The sequence below is a fragment of the Aricia agestis genome, chromosome 10 (genome assembly GCF_905147365.1).
Source record: "Aricia agestis chromosome 10, ilAriAges1.1, whole genome shotgun sequence".
Taxonomy (NCBI): Eukaryota; Metazoa; Arthropoda; class Insecta; order Lepidoptera; family Lycaenidae; genus Aricia; species Aricia agestis.
Window position 1 is genome coordinate 14,435,828 of NC_056415.1, and position 20,753 is coordinate 14,456,580.

At 34.9% G+C, this 20,753-nt stretch overlaps 1 protein-coding gene across 1 annotated transcript in view; it reads left to right on the plus strand.

Annotated features, from left to right (window-relative positions):
- Window positions 1-492: 492 nt before the first annotated feature.
- Window positions 493-20,753, plus strand: part of LOC121731089 (elongation of very long chain fatty acids protein AAEL008004-like) — a 42,068-nt gene continuing 21,807 nt past the window's right edge. The window contains exon 1 of the mRNA XM_042120421.1: window positions 493-550. The gene's annotated coding sequence lies outside the window, so the exon portion shown is untranslated. The remainder of the gene's footprint in view (window positions 551-20,753) is intronic.

A 20,753-nucleotide genomic window follows, 5' to 3' on the forward strand; every position in this document is an offset into this window, starting at 1 on the left:
AAGTAGATGACGTACGATTCTCAACCCTAGCCGATATGCTCGCTAAGACTCACGAAAATCGGTCGAGCCGTTTCAGCGGAGTTCAACCACGCACCTCGTGACACGAGAATTTTATCTATTAGATTATTATTTTCGCACTCTTGGCATTTATCAATAAATATATAATTCAAGGTTTACCTGTTTCAAGACTCTAGTGTCATGATGCTATTGATCTTATCCTTGTTCTACGCATATTGATCAACAAACCATAACACGCACGCACACAAAATATATAAGCCACTTTTCAGCAGCAAAAGAATATATTCATGAGAGTCAACCCTTACAATCCTAGAATCTACGCATAGAAGTCGCATGGAAGAAAATCTACGCACAAAATGATGGAACGTACGCGCAAAATGATGGAATCTAAAAATCTTCTTTCATTCGATCGATATAGCTAATTCCATATTGCATAACCTCGTCCGAAGTTTCGCTGCGCTCGCGCAAGAGCCTCCAGTTAGACGCGGACAAGCGCAGTGGTAGCGTGTGTGTTTGTGAATAGAAAAAGGAGGTTAGTTATTTTTTTTACCGACCCAATTTTTTTTTCGGAAACTTTTTCATAGTGAAAAAATATTTGTTGACTTTTTTTTATGTTGTTGTTTTTTATGGTGTTCTATGGAAAACCCGCGAGCAATTATAATCCATAATTGCAATACAGTCAATTGAACACGGTGTTAATCTGAAAATGCTAGAAAATTATTTCGAAGAAAAATACTTTTTGCGTTTTACAAAATTTCCGTTACTTTTTACTTGTTGAACTTTTACAAACTTTACGATTTTGTAGTAATTTTCGGCTATCTTTACATTTTTAATATTGATTAGTTTCCTTCTTATTATTATTTTTAATTTAGCACTAATTACATGAATACCTAATAAGCTTTCACATCGTAACTTATTCAAAATATTTTACAATTCGCAACACAACCAACAAAAGTATACGTCTAAATGTTAGGTTCTCCCTTTGTAAATGATGCCACCAAAAATGGTATTAATGTAACTTTCCTTTTCACGTAATACTTAGATATTAAGTAAATAATACCTTAAGTAAGATATCTTATATCTTTAAACGAGCAATTCTTGTATATATATATATATATATATATATATATATATATATATATATATATATATATATATATATATATATATATATATATATATATATATATATATATATATATATATAATTGGAATCTCGGAATCGGCTCCAACGATTTTTATGAAATTTAGTATATAGGGGGTTTCGGGGGCGATAAATCGATTTAGCTAGGAATCATTTTCAGAAAATGTCTTTTTATTCGTGTTTTATCGATAATCGATAAACTGAAAAAATATGACTCTTCCTCACATCTATTGGCGAATAATAATACTATTTTGTTAACAACTAATTGTTTTAACGACCAGCAGATGGCGTTATTAAGTAACACGAAGTCAATGAGTGTTTGCTATACCGAGCAAAGCTCGGTCATCCAGGTACTACTAATATAATACAACCTTCATACAGCAATGGCAGCTTTATTGAAACACTTGCTTTGTGGTAATTTTTTTATTCCTAAAATGAAAATGGTATGTGAAAATTAACCAGTTGTTCACCGTATATTGTAAAGTACTTGTATTTTTCCCAACACATAATATTTAATAGAAATATATTACACGTACCATAATAAATAGACTACGTTACAAATAAGAAAGTTTGTATGGATGTTTGGTTCGAGTTAAAATTACTTTTTAAATTTTCATGGAATTTCGTATAATAAGAGTTTAAGCTCTGAGGCTATTTTATCCAGAAAACTACTCTATATATATATACAGGGTGTAACAAAAATAAGTGATAATACTTTAGGGTATGTATGTGTTCCTTGTAGAGAGTTCACTGTGAAAGTAGCAGCGCTGAAAGACCAAATTTTTTTTTCACTTTTGTATGGGGAAACTCGTGACGCTCGGGCCCTTGCCCATACAAAAGTGAAAAAAAAAATCGTCTTTCAGCGCTGCTACTTTCACAGTGAACTCTCTACGAGGAACACGTACACATCCTAAAGTATTATCATTTATTTTTGTTACACACTGTATAGTAGATATAAGACCGTATCGTTTAGTAAACTATCAATTACCCAATTTTAAACAAGGGAGAAGAATGTCTATAATCGATGTGTGAATTGTTTATTTAATTATATTATTACTAGCTGTTGCCCGCGACTTCGTCCGCGTTAGCATAGTAGATCGCATCCCAAGTATTATTTATTGTACAAAAATATTCAATATACAGAATTGACTTTCCTACGATTTTATTATATATAGCTAGATGTTCCGCTCGGCTTCGCTTGCGTAATTTAGGAATTTCGCGAAACCGTACATTTTGCAGCAAAAAAAAGCCTAGGTCCCTTCACGTGGTCTATTCTTCATGTTTGTCAAATAACATAAACATTGCTCCAGTAGTTCATAATATAATAAGCAATTCCATATAATTTTCCCCGTTTTTTCCACATTTTCATCTATTTCTTCGCTCTTATTAGTCTTAGCGTGATAAAATATAGCCCATAGCCTTTCTCGATAAATGGGAAAATAAAAAATTCTATCTAACACTGAAAGATTTTTTTGAAATCCTGCCAGTAGTTCCTGAGATTAGCGCGTCCAAATAAGCCGTTTCATATAATTTCCCACGTTTTTTCCACATTTTTCTCTATTTCTTAGTTCCTATTAGTCGATAAAATATAGCTTATAGCCTACCTCAATAAATGGGCTATCTAACATTGGAAGAATTTTTCAAATCGGATAAGTAGTTCTTGAGATTAGCGCGTTCAAATAAGCTCTCTCATATAATTTCCCCCGTTTTTTCCACATTTTCCTCCATTTCTTCGCTTTTATTAGTCTTAGCGTGATAAAATATAACCTACAGCTTACCTCGATGAATGGGCTATCTAAAATTGAAAGAATTTTTCAAATCGAATAAGTAGTTCCTTAGCGCGTTCAAATAGGCCCTTTCATATAATTTCCCCCGTTTTTTCCACATTTTCCTCTAATTCTTCGCTCCTATTATACTTAGCGTGATAAAATATAGCCTATAGCCTTTCTCGATAAATGGACTATCCAACAGTAAAATAATTTTTCAAATCGGACCAGTAGTTCCTGAGATTAGCGCGTTCAAACAAACAAACAAACAAACTCTTCCCAATTATAATATTAGTATAGATATAATTTATGAAATATAGTATTTTCACACCAAATTTTAAAAAATTATGATAAACGCGTCATGAAAAAAAACTACGTCATCATTAGTAATTATATATTTTAATAGTACCATGACCCAGCAGTCAGCACACTTACCTACATTTACTGTCGAGGTGTTACAAATATGGTGATACAAATAAATGGAGGAAAAGCATAAGACATAACCTAAGGGCCGGGACACATAAACACGACACGACGTCGTAGATTCCCACGACGCGACGCGACGTCGCATCGTGTTTGTGTGTGCCGGACCTTAGTAGTTATCATTTAATTGAAGATCAAAATCTAAGTAAACTCTATCTAGAGTACATTGTAAAGTCTTAAAAATAGTTAAAGCACCGTTTTTCTGAGATGCTGTTTTGTACCCCTTTCTGTAAATTATCTCTCAGGCAAGGGTTCATATTAATTATCTTCAGATCATCACGAAATACAGTTTGAGAAGCCCTGTGGATGCTAGAGTGTTAATTAACAATTCAACATGTCATAAATTTTGTGTTAGTATGTCTCTGTAGCTTTTACTTGTGATAACATTTCTTAATGTTTACTTTCTTTGTATACCTTTCTCAGACAAAATATCTGGTATTTTGTATTATAAAATATGGGCGTTGGTTATAAATATTTGTCACTACTATGGACTAAAGACCGAAAGTAAAAGTTGTATTGTATAGAATCTCGTATGCGCTAATAGCAATAATGTGTGAGCCATAATAATATTATTATTTTCGCAATTATAAACTTTTTTTTATAAAAATAAGTAATAATTTCGATAGGATACATAATTTTTTTACATAATTACTTTTTACATAATTACCTAATTATAAAAAAGTCACACAAAATTTATATTTTTTACCCCCGAAAGGGGAAACATAATGAATAATGACAACACTTTGTAAAACCCTGATCATTATACAGTGAGTTTTTAAATAATAGACAATAAATAGTTCTTTATATTAATGACATTTTACCGTAGTTAGTACCTCCAGGTGCTTTTCAATCTGTAGGCCCTGACCGCCTACAGATTGAAAAGCACTGACTTATTTTATGTTTTTTTTATATGAAATAAGGGGGCAAACGAGCAAACGGATCACCTGATGGAAAGCAACTTCCGTCGCCCATGGACACTCGCAGCATCAGAAGAGCTGCAAGTGCGTTTCCGGCCTTTTAAGAGGGAATAGGGTAATAGGGGAGGGTAGGGAAGGGAAGGGAATAGTTGAGGGTAGGGATGGGAATAGGGTAGGGGTTAGGGGATTGGGCCTCCGGTAAACTCACTCACTCGGCGAAACACAGCGCAATCGCTGTTTCACGCCGGTTTTCTGTGAGAACGTGGTATTTATCCGGTCGAGCCGGCCCATTCGCGCCGAAGCATGGCTCTCCCACGAAAAATGTTAGGTAACTGCAGTAAATAATTGTCGCCGGCCGACAATGTGGCAACGGGACTTCTGCTACGCTCGGCTACTCTTTACCTGCAATTCAACTATGACAAATTACTAACATTTACAATGTAAACTAGCTGACCCGCCAAAAGTTGTTTTTCCATATAAATTATTTTTAGTATCAATATAAAAAGTAGATATAAACCTATTCTCAGGCCTTACGAGTGAACAAACAAAATTTCATTCAAATCGGTTAAGCCGTTTTGGACGAGCTCGCGCACAAACAGTGTGACACGAGAATTTTATATATTAGATAAAGATAAAGTAACATTTGACTTTGTATAAATTAATATTTTACTTTTTACATTTATATTTTTTACCATGACAACACTTTGTGGCTAAGTTTGATTGCATTTCTAATAGGTACCTAAAAACAGACTCTTTTCTTTGACATTTCAAGTATTTAGATTCATATACATATATTTTTGTATGTTGCTGAAATTGCAAGCTTCTAGAGGCCACCACTTTGGGAATCACTGACCCTTCCATTTCCTTCTGTAGAGCTGCTGAAAAAAATATTATCATTATCTAAAAAATTGCCGCTACGTCACGTTGCGTCTAGGTGTAGTTGACCCTTGAAAGTCGTTAGGTTTGACACAATGCATTATGCATATTTGTGCATTTCGCTTTGCATATTTTATGCACAGGTATTTTAAGAACCATAACTGTTATAAATTTTATAAAATTAAGTTTTTTTTTATAAATTCTTAAACAAGAAATATGTAGAGTATTTTTAATTACAAAAACAATGTTTACTTTCTAGTACAAAATACTGTTATTAGGCAGTTAAGTTCACAGTTACTTGTTAGTGCAAAACCTCTGACCTAATGCGTTGTAAATCTCTCTCTCTCTATTTGTAAAACTCACCAATTCAATAAATTATTCCTAAATAAAATGAGAACCAAACAAAATTAATAAGCCATTTCGATATTTTTCTAAAACCTGCCACCAACGACGCAAATAGACGAAATTTTTTTTTCGTCCTCTCGCACTATTGGCACCTACACAATTTTGTTTCTGAACACCTAAAGGTTGACTGGTAGAGAATGCAATTTGGCATTAAGTCTGCCTCAGTACCAACATTGTGCAAAAAGTATAAATAAATAAATAATAATAATCATGACGTACCAATCTATAAGGAAGGTAAAAAAATATTAAGATAAAAAGCATTGACCCCTGATTAAAACTAGAATCTTATGAATGATCTCATATACACACGTATATACATAAAATTCGTATGACGCACTGTCTGTTGCCAATCATCGTAATTTATAGTGTTTGTTGAAATTTTAAAGGTTAACCAAACAGAGCAAAGTCTCACCTATCGATGTATTTCAAATGAGGGTTTCTGAAATGCTATGTTGCCTTATGCTAAGTACTCACATTCGGTTTTGCTCGATAGTTTTACTGCAAATCGAGTAATAATTCCTGAGTGGACCGCAAAACTGACAGCTCGAAGGCTCGCATCGAGCCGCTCGAAGGATTGACGGAACCGGATCGAGCCGGATTGATGGAATGAAATATATCGATTTAGAATAAAACTATCGAGCAATGCTGAATGTGTGGACGAAATCCCGAGCCGCGGGTTTTGCTCGACGTTATTGCTCGATCGAGCAAAACCGTATGTGAGTACTTAGCATAAGGGTTTCTCGTGTGTCATGATGTAGTTGTCATGTCACGTGTCACGATATAATAATTATATAATATAATAATATCTATGGACGCTTCACATCACGTCAGTCAGGCCCCGTGCAAAGTACCTGAAGGACTTGTGTTACAGGTATCAGACAACGGAAATACATTAAATACTTTTATTCTAAGTATACATATATTTAAGATTTTTATTACATAATACACATATTTAATACACATCCAGACCCTTTAAAAACCCAGACATTGAAAACTTTTTTGTTCCGTCGGCGGGATTCAAAATCGCGACCCCCGGTGATTTTTAATTTTGGTGACTTGTCGTCGACCTATTTTACTCAATATCTAGACCGATTGACAAAAAACTTGATACTGGATTGGATTTTTATCTTTATGTAGTCGTTTAATTTAGTTGACTCTTGATAATATATGAATTTTATTGTACTAAGTTCTGTACTTGAGTTTTTATGGCATAGTTTAGGTCTGTCGCGGAGATTTTACCAAATTTGGTATCATTTACGAAACGTTGTTTCTACAAAATACCATGCATAAAAATACGCTATTTACTTCATTCAGCCAGAATGAACTGAAATGCGCTGAATTGCATTCCAATTAGGGTGACCAGATGTCAGGAATTTTAGACATAATATTATGTAAGTCAGGAATGCGGCCGGAAAAGGGTAATGTCAGGAATTATCGGCAAATAATTGAAACAATAAAATTTAAAAGTACACTAAACTTTTATTTTTAATCAAAATAACAAAAACAAGTACTTTGGACTTTCATAAATTGTAACTTATAAATAATCGTAATTATCTTTTTACGATATAAAATTTAAATCAATCAACATTAACAAATTAAAAATGTCAGGAATTTTGGCCGAAAATCAGAAATTTTGTCAGGACTTTTGAAATTTGTATATCTGTAAACCCTGATTCTCGTGCCCGTTTACATTATTATATGAGTAATTGGATTTGATTGGATCACAGGATGATGCTAGTTTAATAAATAATATAAACCAGGCATAAACTTATCAAACGGTATCAGACTACGCAGACGTAATACAGAGTCTTCAATGCCAATATAACACGCAATTAGATATAGCTTCATAATTTTCTAGATTTAGAAAAACACTGAGTTTTTCTAATTCTAAACACTGAGTTGACTGACGTGTTGTAAAGCGTCCACAGATTATTAAAAACATTTGTAATTGTGAGACAAATATTTTCAGAATGTCTACATGTTCCTACTCGGTTCGGGAACCAACCCGGCGGCGTGAAGGATCGTTGTAAGAAATTTTATACGTGGGAGAGCCATGCTTCGGCACGAATGGGCCGGCTCGACCGGAGAAATACCACGTTCTCACAGAAAACCGGCGTGAAACAGCGCTTGCGCTGTGTTTCGCCGAGTGAGTGAGTTTACCGGAGGCCCAATTCCCATTCCTACCCTCCCCTATTACCCTATTCTCTCTTAAAAGGCCGGCAACGCACCTGCAACTCTTCTGATGCTGCGAGTGTCCATGGGCGACGGAAGTTGCTTTCCATCAGGTGACCCGTTTGCTCCTTTGCCCCCTTCTTTCATAAAAAAAAAAAAGAAAGTTATTCACTATTATGATTACATATTTTTTTTGTTCAATACTTCTCGCTTACCAAGTTGAGAACTGATGAACGGAAAAGCGGGAAAGCTACGAAATTACACAAAAAATAAGTGCCTTAATTTTTGTATACCGTTCGATAAATTATGTAATTTATAAAAAAAATTCTCATGAAACCACTTTCATAAACGCAATATTTAACATAGCTATCAAACCGCCGACGGAACAAAAAGTTTTCAGTGTTCCCGGGTCTGGATGTGTATTAAATATGTGTATGATATAATAAAAATCTTAAATATATGTATAGTATAAAAGTATTAAATATATTTCCGTTGTCTGGTACTTGTAACACAAGTCTTTTAGGTACTTAGCACGGGGCCAGACTGACGTGGTGTGAAGCGTCCATAGATATTATTATTCTAATTATCTTGAAGAGTTTTTAAGCTACTCGTATCAAAGTCATTTTTTCACCGATATTCCTATTTTTGAATGGTCCTTCACTTACCAACAAGAAAAAAATACTTTTATCACGAAATACTTCAATTATGAAACACCTTACATAACTTCGCTTATATGGCCCTTAATACTTTCACGCATAAGAAAAGATTAGGTTGGGTTACGCGGATTCTAACCATCTGCGGTCATCGTGGTCTAAATTTTTTAATAATAACGATAGTCTATTCGGGTTAGAAAAATAGCGAAATGTCGAATAGAAGTTGAACAATGACTGGCCCTGTAGACAAGTGGCAAGCGGTTATCGCAAACGCCAACAAAATGTATGGTATTTGACATTATATAGCGCTAGCGAAGCGATGACTTAATATGTCAAATCGCATACATTTTGTGGCGTTGGAGCTAGCTTTTAGGATAATCGCTTGCCGCTTGTATAGGCCCTCTATTCACGTTAGTTATGATAAGCGGTAAGCCGTATTGAGATTTTATTTAAAGCAAAATAGATGATCGTATAATTTTTATAATTGATAATAAGCTGCGAATTATTTCATTTTGTAAAGATAGATACTACGTTATATTTGCGAGGATCCGTACTAGCGAAACATGATATTGTGTTCTTTCTCACCTGGCATATGAAAGACGGGCGTAAGTGTGAAGAGAGAAGGACGGTGTTTGATTTTTTGCTTTTTTCGCCCTCTTAAGCTTACTGAGAAGCCATTTTCGATTTTGCTCTGGAAGTTAAGAGCGCTCCTGACTCAAAAAATCAAACATCGTCCTTCTCTCTTCACACTCACGCCCGTCTTTCATATGCCAGGTGAAAAAGGACGACGCGGAATCATCGCCAAGTTAGTTTTACTTGAATAAAAGACGAACTATAATGATTATGAAAAGTGTTTTGAGCAAATTAAGGTTTTATCAATGCCTTTTTAGATATTAAAAAATATTAAAGAAAAGACAGCAAACTTCGAAGATCCAAGCAAAAATGTATCCAAAACAAGGTTTTTTGTAAAAAAGAATCAATCGAACATTTTTTCAGTAATCGTGTTTTCGTCTTGAGCATTTTTAATCTTCATGAACTGAAGTTACTTGTGTCAAAAAATCAGTTTTCTAGACCTTACAGATTTTGAGATCTAGGTTTAAATATGTAGTCAATTTAGGGTCAGGTGCGCTCTTAATTGCTTCGTAAATAGGTACCTAATACTACGCAAAGGTCGGGGCAGAGGGCGCTAGCTAGCACATACAGAAAGAATCCGACCAACATCCGACATATTGTCGCATACGTCATATTATAAGAATATTGACGGAAACGTCAAACGTCGAACAAAACTTTTTGTTTACTGTCTATGCCGGTGTTTCCTCTAGCGTAAAAATATTGCAGTATCATCTCCAATTAAAGCCGTATTGACATTTGACTACGTAAATATTTAGTATGGCGATTTTAGTTCCGCAAGTGACCGCTAGAGGCGCTGTAAAATTTGCCATACTAAAAATTTACTGTTGTCGGTATTGAGTATCGATAAATACTATAGCCAAACTCATGGTAGAGCTACCGGTGATTATTTGCTTTAATGCTTTCTGACATCTCTATAATATAAAAATGAGTCGCTGAATGTGTTGCTAAGCGCAAAACTCGAGAACGGTTGGACCGATTTCGCTAATTCTTTTTTTTTAATATTCCTTGAAGTATGAGGATGGTTCTTACGGAGAGGAAAATTCTAAAAAAATATTAAATTTCCTGAAAAAGTCTAAAAACAACACTTTTCTATACTCCCATACAAAAGATTTGTGATAATACTTAAAAGTCAAATATATAAAAATGGATTTTCAATTATGTTAGTAACGCTAAAACTCGAAAACGGCTGAACGGGTTGGGCTAATTTTCAACCGACTTCCAAAAAACGAGGAGGTTATAATTATATTCGGCTTTGGATATATTTTTTATTTTTTTTTAGTCTTAAAATATTCGTAAGTCCAGGGAAGGTTTTAAAGTGACACGAAGTTCACCGGGACAGCTAGTTTGAAATATATTTTAACCAACTTCCAATAAAACCGGCCAAGTGCGAATTGGACTCGCCCATGAAGGGTTCCGCAGCAACAATAAGGTTTATGTTTTATGAAATTAAAGGTTTTTGATTTATTTTTATGTTTCAGTTGATTTAATGAAAGTTAATTTAAGGTTTACCATTTATGACGTATAAAAAAAAACTACTTGCTAGATTTCGTTCAAACCAATTTTTGTTGGTAGTTTTAATACTACTGTGCATCTTATATTTTTTCTAGACTTATCATATACTTTATTATAATACTTTAGAAATTAGAGGGAGGACGACATCAGGACACAAATTTTACCACTTTGGAAGAGTCTCTCTCGCAAACTATTCAGGTTAGAAAAAAATATATATTTGAAACTTCAATATGATTTTTGAAGACCTATTCATAGATACCCGCATAGGTTAGATGAAAAAAAATATTTTGTTGGTTTAAAGGTTTACCATTTATGACGTATAAAAAAAACTACTTGCTAGATTTCGTTCAAACCAATTTTCGTTGGTAGTTTTTATAGTAATGTACTTACATCATATATTTTTTTTAGACTTATCATGCCCCTAGTTTAGAAATTATAGGGGGGACACACACATTTTACGACTTTGGAAGAGTCTCTCTCGCAAACTATTCAGGTTAGAAAAAATTATATAAGAAACCTCAATATGATTTTTCAAGACTTATCCATAGATATCCCACACGCATAGCTAAGATGAAAAAAAAATTGTTATAGTTGTATCTATGGGGACCCCTAAAATTTTTAATAATTTTTCTATTTTTATATCAAAACTAGATGTCTCGCGCGGCTTCGCCCGCGTAAATTAGGAATTTTACAGAAACCGTACATTTTCCCATAAAAAATAGCATATGTCCCTACTCCCTTCACTTGGTCTACTCTATATCTGTGCTTAATATTGCCATAAAAATTGCTCCAGTAGTTCGTAATTTCTAATAAGTATTTTTTCTTTTTTCACACCCGTTTTCACCCCGTTTTTCCCACATTTTCCTGCGTTTCTTCGGTCGTATTAGTCTTAGCGTGATAATATATAGCATATAGTCTTACTCGATAAATGAGCTATCTAACACTGAAATAAGTTTTTAAATCGGACCTGTAGTTCCTGAGATTAAGATCAAGCAAACATACTCCTCAAGTTTATAATATTAGGTAGGTATATTTTTTTTTTATTATCGCTTGACAAACTCGAGTCTCGATCTAAAAGACTATGAAAAGTACCAATAACAGGGTCATTATAGGCTCATAAGTCATAACCATGGGACGATGCATGGTATAATATGGTAGTGATTATGATGATGATGATGAATGTAATTTGCACAGTAGCATATGCTTTCCGTTCTTAAAACAACGCCGAAACTCCCAAACTTGTATCTATAAAGAATCAGGAGTTCTCTCAGCACCTTCCGAACCACGGTATACCAGGTATACCTCGGTGCAAAATCTTACTTGTTGGTAGCATATGCTTAGAATACTTCTCACGAAACCGAAGTCACCACATGTTTCCCTATAAATTTAGAGGAATTCCCTCGATTGCTTATGGATCCTTCATCAGATCACCACTTTTGTGAATATAATACCAAATTGGGATGATACCCTATATACCAAAAGAAAAAAAAATTAAAATCGGTTAACAAACGGCGGAGTAATCGTTGAACATAAGAAAACGAACATAACACCTCCCCCATTTTGAAAGTCGGTTAAAATTGTGGCCTATGTGTTATTCTGATGTTCATGCTATATTATTGTAAGGTTTCATTAAAATCCGTTCAGCAGTTTTTGCGTGAAAGAGTAACAAACATCCATATGTATGGAAGGCGAAAGTTTGTTTGGATGTATGGATGTGTGGATCACATCCATACATTCAAACAAACTTTCGCCTTTATAATATTAGTAGGATCTTAATGCGGTTCACAGACTACATCTACTTACCAAGTTTCAATAGTATAGCTCGTATAGTTTCGGAGAAAAGTGGCTCTGACATACGGACGGACAGACAGACAGACATGACGAATCTATAAGGGTTCTTTACCATTTTGCTACGGAACCCTAAAAAGGAGGAGGTTTCTTATATCAGTTTGTACAGACTGACTAGTATATACTTAATCAAAGACTGACTAGATGACGCCCGCAACTCCGTTGCGTCAAAATTTGTTTATCGCGCGGGAACCGTACATTTGCTAGGATAAAAAGAATCCTATGTCCTTTCCCGGGATTCAAAGTATCTCTATAACAAATTTCAGCAAAATAGTGTCAGCGGTTAGAGGTAGGTAAGAGGTAATAGACAGACAAACAAACAGACACACTTTCACACTTATAATATTAGTATGGACAATGGTGACGCGTTTTCAGGTCATCGCAGTATCTCAACGAATTCCTATACTTCCGTTAACCGACACTAGACGAACTGGTTCCACGGTTGGTTCAGTTACATCTTATTGTAAAACTATCTATAAAACTCCTGACTCGGCAAACGTTATTTTACGACACATACGACGTAGACGTTAGATTCTCAGAGTACTACTTAGGCGATTGGGCCCAATGGGCCCAATTATCAGATATAAATTTTTAACATTTTTAGGGTTTGACCCAAAGGGTAAAAACGGGACCATACAAAAAACACAATTTTTGGCCTATTTTCGCTCTATAACGGTACGGAACCCTTCGTGTGCGAGTCCGACTCGCACTTGGCCGATTTTTTCATCTAGCGATTGGTCCCAAGTATTTATTTTTTATAACTTTCGGGTTTATGTCATTAGGACCAGCAATCAAGTTGTAGATTTGAATAAAAAAACAAGTTAATTGCTTTGTATGATAAAATTAAATTAACAAATTTAAAAAAACCCCCGCCAAACAACTTTAAAAAATACTTTAAACCCAAAGTGGAGGTTTTATGTTTGGACTCATATTGACGCGTGACGGCCTCATCCAAAGGGACATTCCTAGATAGTATTCATTGGGATATAATATGATCCTGTTGATAGGAATTATTTTGCACTATAACCAACACAAGTTTAAAAAGCATGAAATAAAATAAAATTAAGAAATTTAAAAAAACCCCCGCCAAACAACTTTAAAAAGTAATGAAATAATATATTTTACTGACTTTAAATTTAAATAATTCCTAAGTGTAAAGTGATATTTTAGTCCATAATTGTTGTCACGGTGTGTCGGGGGACCGCCAACAGTGTCTTTTGCATTTTGTATCGCCATGTCACTGATTGTCTCGATTCGGTTGGTTGTGAACTGACCCTTGAACTATAATGTTATGTGAAATCAAACATCTACATTAGCGGTCCCCTGACACACCCATTTTTCGTAAAAAAGGGTTACAAAGTTTTTCTCTCACGTATTAATATATATATATATATATATATATATATATATATATATATATATATATATATATATATATATATATATATATATATATATATATATATATATATATATATATATATATATATATATATATATATATATATATATATATAATCGAGACAATCAGTGACATGGCGATACAAAATGCAAAAGACACTGTTGGCGGTCCCCCGACACACCGTGACAACAATTATGGACTAAAATATCACTTTAAACTTAGGAATTATTTAAACTTAAAGTCAGTAAAATATATAATTTCATTACTTTTTAAAGTTGTTTGGCGGGGGTTTTTTTAAATTTCTTAATTTTATTTTATTTCATGCTTTTTAAACTTGTGTTGGTTATGGTACCATGCATCGTCCCATGGTTATGACTTATGAGCCTATAATGACCCTGTTATTGGTACTTTTCATAGTCTTTTAGATCGAGACTCGAGTTTGTCAAGCGATAATTAAAAAAAATTATACCTACCTAATATTATAAACTTGAAGAGTATGTTTGCTTGAACGCGTTAATCTCAGGAACTACAGGTCCGATTTAAAAACTTATTTCAGTGTTAGATAGCTCATTTATCGAGTAAGACTATATGCTATATATTATCACGCTAAGACTAATACGACCGAAGAAACGCAGGAAAATGTGGGAAAAACGGGGTGAAAACGGGTGTGAAAAAAGAAAAAATACTTATTAGAAATTACGAACTACTGGAGCAATTTTTATGGCAATATTAAGCACAGATATAGAGTAGACCAAGTGAAGGGAGTAGGGACATAAGCTATTTTTTATGGGAAAATGTACGGTTTCTGTAAAATTCGAAGCCATGCGGGACATCTAGTTTTGATATAAAAATGGAAAAATTATTAAAAATTTTAGGGGATTTTTTTTCATCTTAGCTATGCGTGTGGGATATCTATGGATAAGTCTTGAAAAATCATATTGAGGTTTCTTATATAATTTTTTCTAACCTGAATAGTTTGCGAGAGAGACTCTTCCAAAGTGGTAAAATGTGTGTCTCCCCTCTAATTTCTAAACTAGGGGCATGATAAGTCTAAAAAAAATATATGATGTAAGTACATTACTATAAAAACTACCAACGAAAATTGGTTTGAACGAAATCTAGCAAGTAGTTTTTTTATACGTCATAAATGGTAAACCTTAAACCAACAAAATATTTTTTTTCATCTAACCTATGCGGGTATCTATGAATAGGTCTTCAAAAATCATATTGAAGTTTCAAATATATATTTTTTTTTAACCTGAATACTTTGCGAGAGAGACTCTTCCAAAGTGGTAAAATTTGTGTCCTGATGTCGTCCTCCCTCTAATTTCTAAAGTATTATAATAAAGTATATGATAAGTCTAGAAAAAATATATGATGTACATTGCTATTAAAATTACCAACAAAAATAATATATGGTTTAAAAAAGTTACTTTTTTGGTTACGTTAGTAACATAGAATATCATTGCTTTTTTGCACATAACAAAACTAGTAATAGTGTAAACAAGTTGTCATTACTGGGTCCTAGCGGGGAATTCCTGCGCTTATTAAAATAACAACTTTATACGAAAAATATTATGTTGTTTACAACGTTTTTTGTCTATTTCCGTGTTCAAATGCAATTAATATTATTGATAGGTTAACACATCATGACATATTTCAATGTCGTAAAATATTATGACAATTTGCATAGCTAGATGACGCCCGCAACTCCGTTGCGCCTTTTGTTTAACCGTACATTTTTCTGCCATAAAAAGTAGGTATTATATTGTCCTTTTCCGGGACTCAAAAGTATATCCATACCAAATTACAGCAAAAATCGGTTCGGCGGTTCGGGCGTGAGGAGGTAACAGACAGACAGGCACACTTTCGCATTTATAATGTTATTATTATGGAATATTTAATGTAGGTAGATATTGTAGTAGTATCTTTGTGCGCGTAAATAAAAATCGTGCTTTTTGCTGCAATAAAGCCCTACCAGAAAGGTCTAAACGCTAGCCTTTGTGTCCATAAAAGGCATGAAAACGACCTTTTTTGCTTTATAAATATTAAATTATAATTATTGTAATTAAATATATTTTGAGGTCAAAGAGTCAAAAACCACATGAAATATTTTGCTAACTCACATTGTATTTGACTCACTCCTTATGGAGGCACTTCACTTGGCTATTTGTATTTGCGTATTTGATGTATTCGCCAAACAATCACCATGACGTGTGGACGGTATGTTTGACAAATATTGGCCTTATTTGCCTTGTTTGACAAATATGACCAATACGAAATACCTTCGTCGGTTTTTGACGCACATCAAAGGAGTCAAATAGGCAAGTAAAGAAAATCAAGTAAAAGTTTGGTATTTGACGTCCATGTGTGGACGGTCGTGTTTGCCTATATTTGCTTGTTTGCGTATTCGTCAATAATGTTGTCAAATACAACAAATAGCCAATAGCAAATACAAATAGCAATGTGAAATGCCTCCATTAGATACTTAATTTGGGTCTAGGCGGTACAAATATAAGGTAATTACTTTAAAATACGTATAATTAATAAAGACTGTGCAAACCGGCTACAATACAATAGCAACTTGGTTTGTAGCATGCGGACACGGCTTTTTCGGCGCAGGCGCATTCTACATCAATTTAGTGAACTTCACCTGAATGTATTTTTATTTTTATGAAATAAGGGGGCAAACGAGCAAACGGGTCACCTGATGGAAAGCAGCTTCCGTCGCCCATGGATACTCGCAGCATCAGAAGAGCTGTAGGTGCGTTGCCGGCCTTTTAAGGGGTAATAGGGGAGGGTAGCGAAGGGAATAGGGGAGGGTACGGAAGGGAATAGGGGAGGGTACGGAAGGAAATAGGGGAGGGAAGGGAAAGGAAAAGGGTAGGGAATTGGGCCTCCGGTAAACTCACTCGGCGAAACACAGCGGAAGCGTTGTTTCACGCCGGTTTTCTGTGAGGACGTGGTATTTCTCCGGTCGAGCCGGCCCATTCGTGCCGAAGCATGGCTCTCCCACGTCAAAAGTATAAATAGTTTATATAAAAATCTTCATTAAATTTTAGGTTCGTAGTGATTAAGATATGTTTTTAATTACGGCCGTAAGTGATTAGTTATCCTAGATGTATATCTTATCCTTGGCGTTAAGGGTTTTTTCAGAAAGAGAAAATCATGTTGCAGTGACAAAAACATGTAATCCTATAAAATAGTAACTAGCTATTTGACCGAGCTTCGCTCGGTATTCGATAAATCACGAATTAAATGACATTTTCTAAAAATTATTCCTAGCTAGATCAATTTATCGCCCCAGAAACCCCCTATATACTAAATTTCATGAAAATCGTTGGAGCCGATTCCGAGATTTCAATTATATATTTATATATAAACAAAAATTGCTCGTTGAAATATATAAGATAAAGGGAGAGCATATAAATCTTGTAAAGCGAGTTCACTGTAAAAGTAGAAGAGTTAAAAAGAGTTAAATGAAAAAAAGCTATCAGATCATTTTTTTAATGTTTGTGTGGGCAAAAGTAGGACGCTGGGACGCTTACCTATACAAATCACAAAAAAACTCTTTCAGCACTGCTACTTTCACAGTGTTCTCTATTAAAGTGACCATTGTATATAGAATTTAATAGATACGTCGACCTATACACATACACTAGCTAAAAGCAGAGCTTTGTGAAGGCTCGCGTCGTTTTTCTGCGTGGTAATAAACGTTAAAGCAGTTTTTTTAATAGTAAACCAACCTTGAGTGACTGATGATAACACATTTACATAATATTATATATAAAAATTATTATGTTAAAGCACAAATCAATAGGCGTGATAGTTTTTCCGTAAAGTGTTCCACAAAAGTGCCCAGGTTGTGGGATACACTAGGGCTCGCTTCGTTCGCCCTAACTACAGTTTAGACAACAAAATAAAAAGGCTATTGGCCGCTGCAGTAGCAAGTAGTTCGTTTGCACCAAAAGTACCTACGATCCATACCTATAGTCATTAGCTTAGGACTTAGGAATGAATGCGCACGTAGACTTGCATAATATTTAATAGGTACTAACTACATAGTTGACCTGACTAGCTAATGTCAAGTAGTAAAGACAATTAGACTAATTTGACTTTGAATAGTGTATGCAAAAATACAAGTTAAAAATAATTTACATTCGGACTAAAAAAAGGTAAAAATTCAAATTGATATCGTGTTGGACAAATTGGACTGACTTTTTTTATACCATACTAGCTGTCCCGGTGAACTTCGTGTCACTTTAAAACCTTCCCTGGACTTCTACGAATATTTTGAGACTAAAATCAGCCCAATCCGTCCAACCGTTTTCGAGTTTTAGCGCGACTAACACATTTGAAAATCCATTTTTATATATATAGATTATCTATACTTATATATAAAAATGGATTTCCAATTATGTTAAGAGGATCGACTACCGGGTCCATCTCCATACAAAAAGCCATAACGTTTTGCTACCCCTAAAACTTATCCGATTTCAACGATTTCTCACTATGTTATTGCCTCTAGTGAAAACTATGCTTCTACGTTTTTCTTTTATCAACATTTTTATTAGTAGTAGGTTTTTAGGCTCAAATCTTTCTCATTTTAAATGAGAAAGATTTGAGCCTAAAAACCTAGATTTTAAAATAATTTGAAAAACAACCTAAAATTTCAAACAAAGCAAAACGTACAAGCGTAGATTAGATTCTGCTGAAAAGATTGATACAAAAAAATCATAGTAAATTTTACTATGAAAAAATATTAGTTTTAGTACAGTGAAGGGGATGCAAAATGTTATGCCCCGAAACGCAATTTTTGTCTAAAAATACCCAGAATCACAGCCGAACTGCAACTCTCTCTATCGCACGTTTGCGCGGGGGCGGAGCGCTGCTGCGACAGAGAATGGTTTTCCAAATATTAATTATAATCCTATTTTCTACGCTCGCGGCACTACACAATAGTCTTAATAACGCTATAACTCGATAACAGCTGGACTGATTCTGCTAATTTCTTAAAATAATCCGTGAAGTCCAGGCAAAGTTTTAGAGTGACACGAGGTTCGCCGGGACAGCTAGTCTACTATAAGATTATAGTTTAATAGTATATTATAAGTTTATGATCCGAACACTGATCTGGCTGGCTGGATGCAAAAACATCGCATCTCTGAAGACGTTTCGGGCATAGATTAGTGACCGACCGAAATTTCGGTTTCAGCCAGTTTCGGCCAAAAAATCTAGTTTCGGTTTCGGCCTTAGTTTCGGTATCTGCCAAAATATAGCCGAAACTTTCGGCCCTGCCGAAACTCGAGTGTTCGTAAATTTACGTGCGCCGTTGGGTAAACTACGCATACTTTAACTCGTGCTTGCTCGTCGGTATTAAGGCCCCGGCTTAGTTCGCCACCGTCCATTTAATCGTGTTTTGAGGTTATGTTTTGCAAATGAGTGCCAAATCACTAAGTATTTATTTTGTATTTATTAGTACTTCGTTTTATTTTCATTAGATTTTCTAAACTTATTCTTATCGAACATTCGTAGGCCTATTATCATTTCCATACGTGACACACAGACAGACAACACAATACCTATCCGAGCGCTAACATGACTAAAGTTAAGGGCCTTCCCTACGGACATTCCATAATTTATCGTATTTAGAGCCTTATAAACTGATAATTTTAAAGCTACGAAGTTATAATAAAAATAGCTCCCACATCGGTTTCGGTGACGGTGGCCGGTTTCATTGAAACCAGGCCAACTACGCAGGAGTCATTTTATAGTGCCCAAGTGTGTGCGCAGTACACAAGAGCAGTCAGTGCAAAAATCGCACATTTTTGCTTACAATATTATGTTGTTTACTCAATATTAAATATTTATGAATTCATATGGGCAATATTATTATCATTAGCTAGCTGTCCCGGTGAACTTCGTGTCACAGGTCACTTTAAAACCTTCCCTGGACTTCTACGAACATTCCAATCCGTTCAGCCGTTTTCGAGTTTTAGTGCGACTAACACATTTGAAAATCCATTTTTATATATAAGATAATATTATTTCCGGTTTGTTTCGGTGCAAAAGATTTTGCCAGAACTATGCAAATACATAAAAGTCAAGGCAAATGACGGGTAAGAGATTTTTTTTATGAAATAAGGGGGCAAACGAGCAAACGGGTCACCTGATGGAAAGCAACTTCCATCGCCCATGGACACTCGCAGCATCAGAAGAGTTGCAGGTGCGTTGCCGGCCTTTTAAGAGGGAATAGGATAATAGGGGAGGGAAGGGAAGGAAATAGGCGAGGGTAGGAAAGGGAATAGGGTAGGGGATTGGGCCTCCGGTAAACTCACTCGCTCGGCGAAACACAGCGCAAGCGCTGTTTCACGCCGATTTTCTGTGAGAACGTGGTGTTTCTCCGGTCGAGCCGGCCCATTCGCGCCGAAGCATGGCTCTCCCACGTCTGAAGATCTAGGTGTTGTTGAGTTACATAGTCATAATATAATATTACTAATTACATAATCTAACCTTGTTTGGGATTATATAAACATCTAAACGTCCTTAAAACTAGAATTTATAATTAACCTTCTTTATCTATAAATACTGAATATAAATACTAATAATATTAGACGTTGCCCGCAACTCCGTTGCACCAAAAGCCCTTATCGCGGGGGAACCGTGAATTTTTCCAGGATAACAAGTATCCTATGTCCTTTCCCGGGACTCAAAGTATTTTCATACCTTGCATCGAAAACCGTTTGCGGTTTGGGTGTGAAGATGTAACAGACAGACAGATAGATAGACACACTTTCGCTTTTATAATATTAGTATGGAAGTATGGATTAAGATGATAAGTTTGTTTGTTTGCATCGAATAGGCTTCAAAACTACTGGGCTAATTTAATAGGCAAAGATATAAAGTAGACCAAGGGGTTGGAGT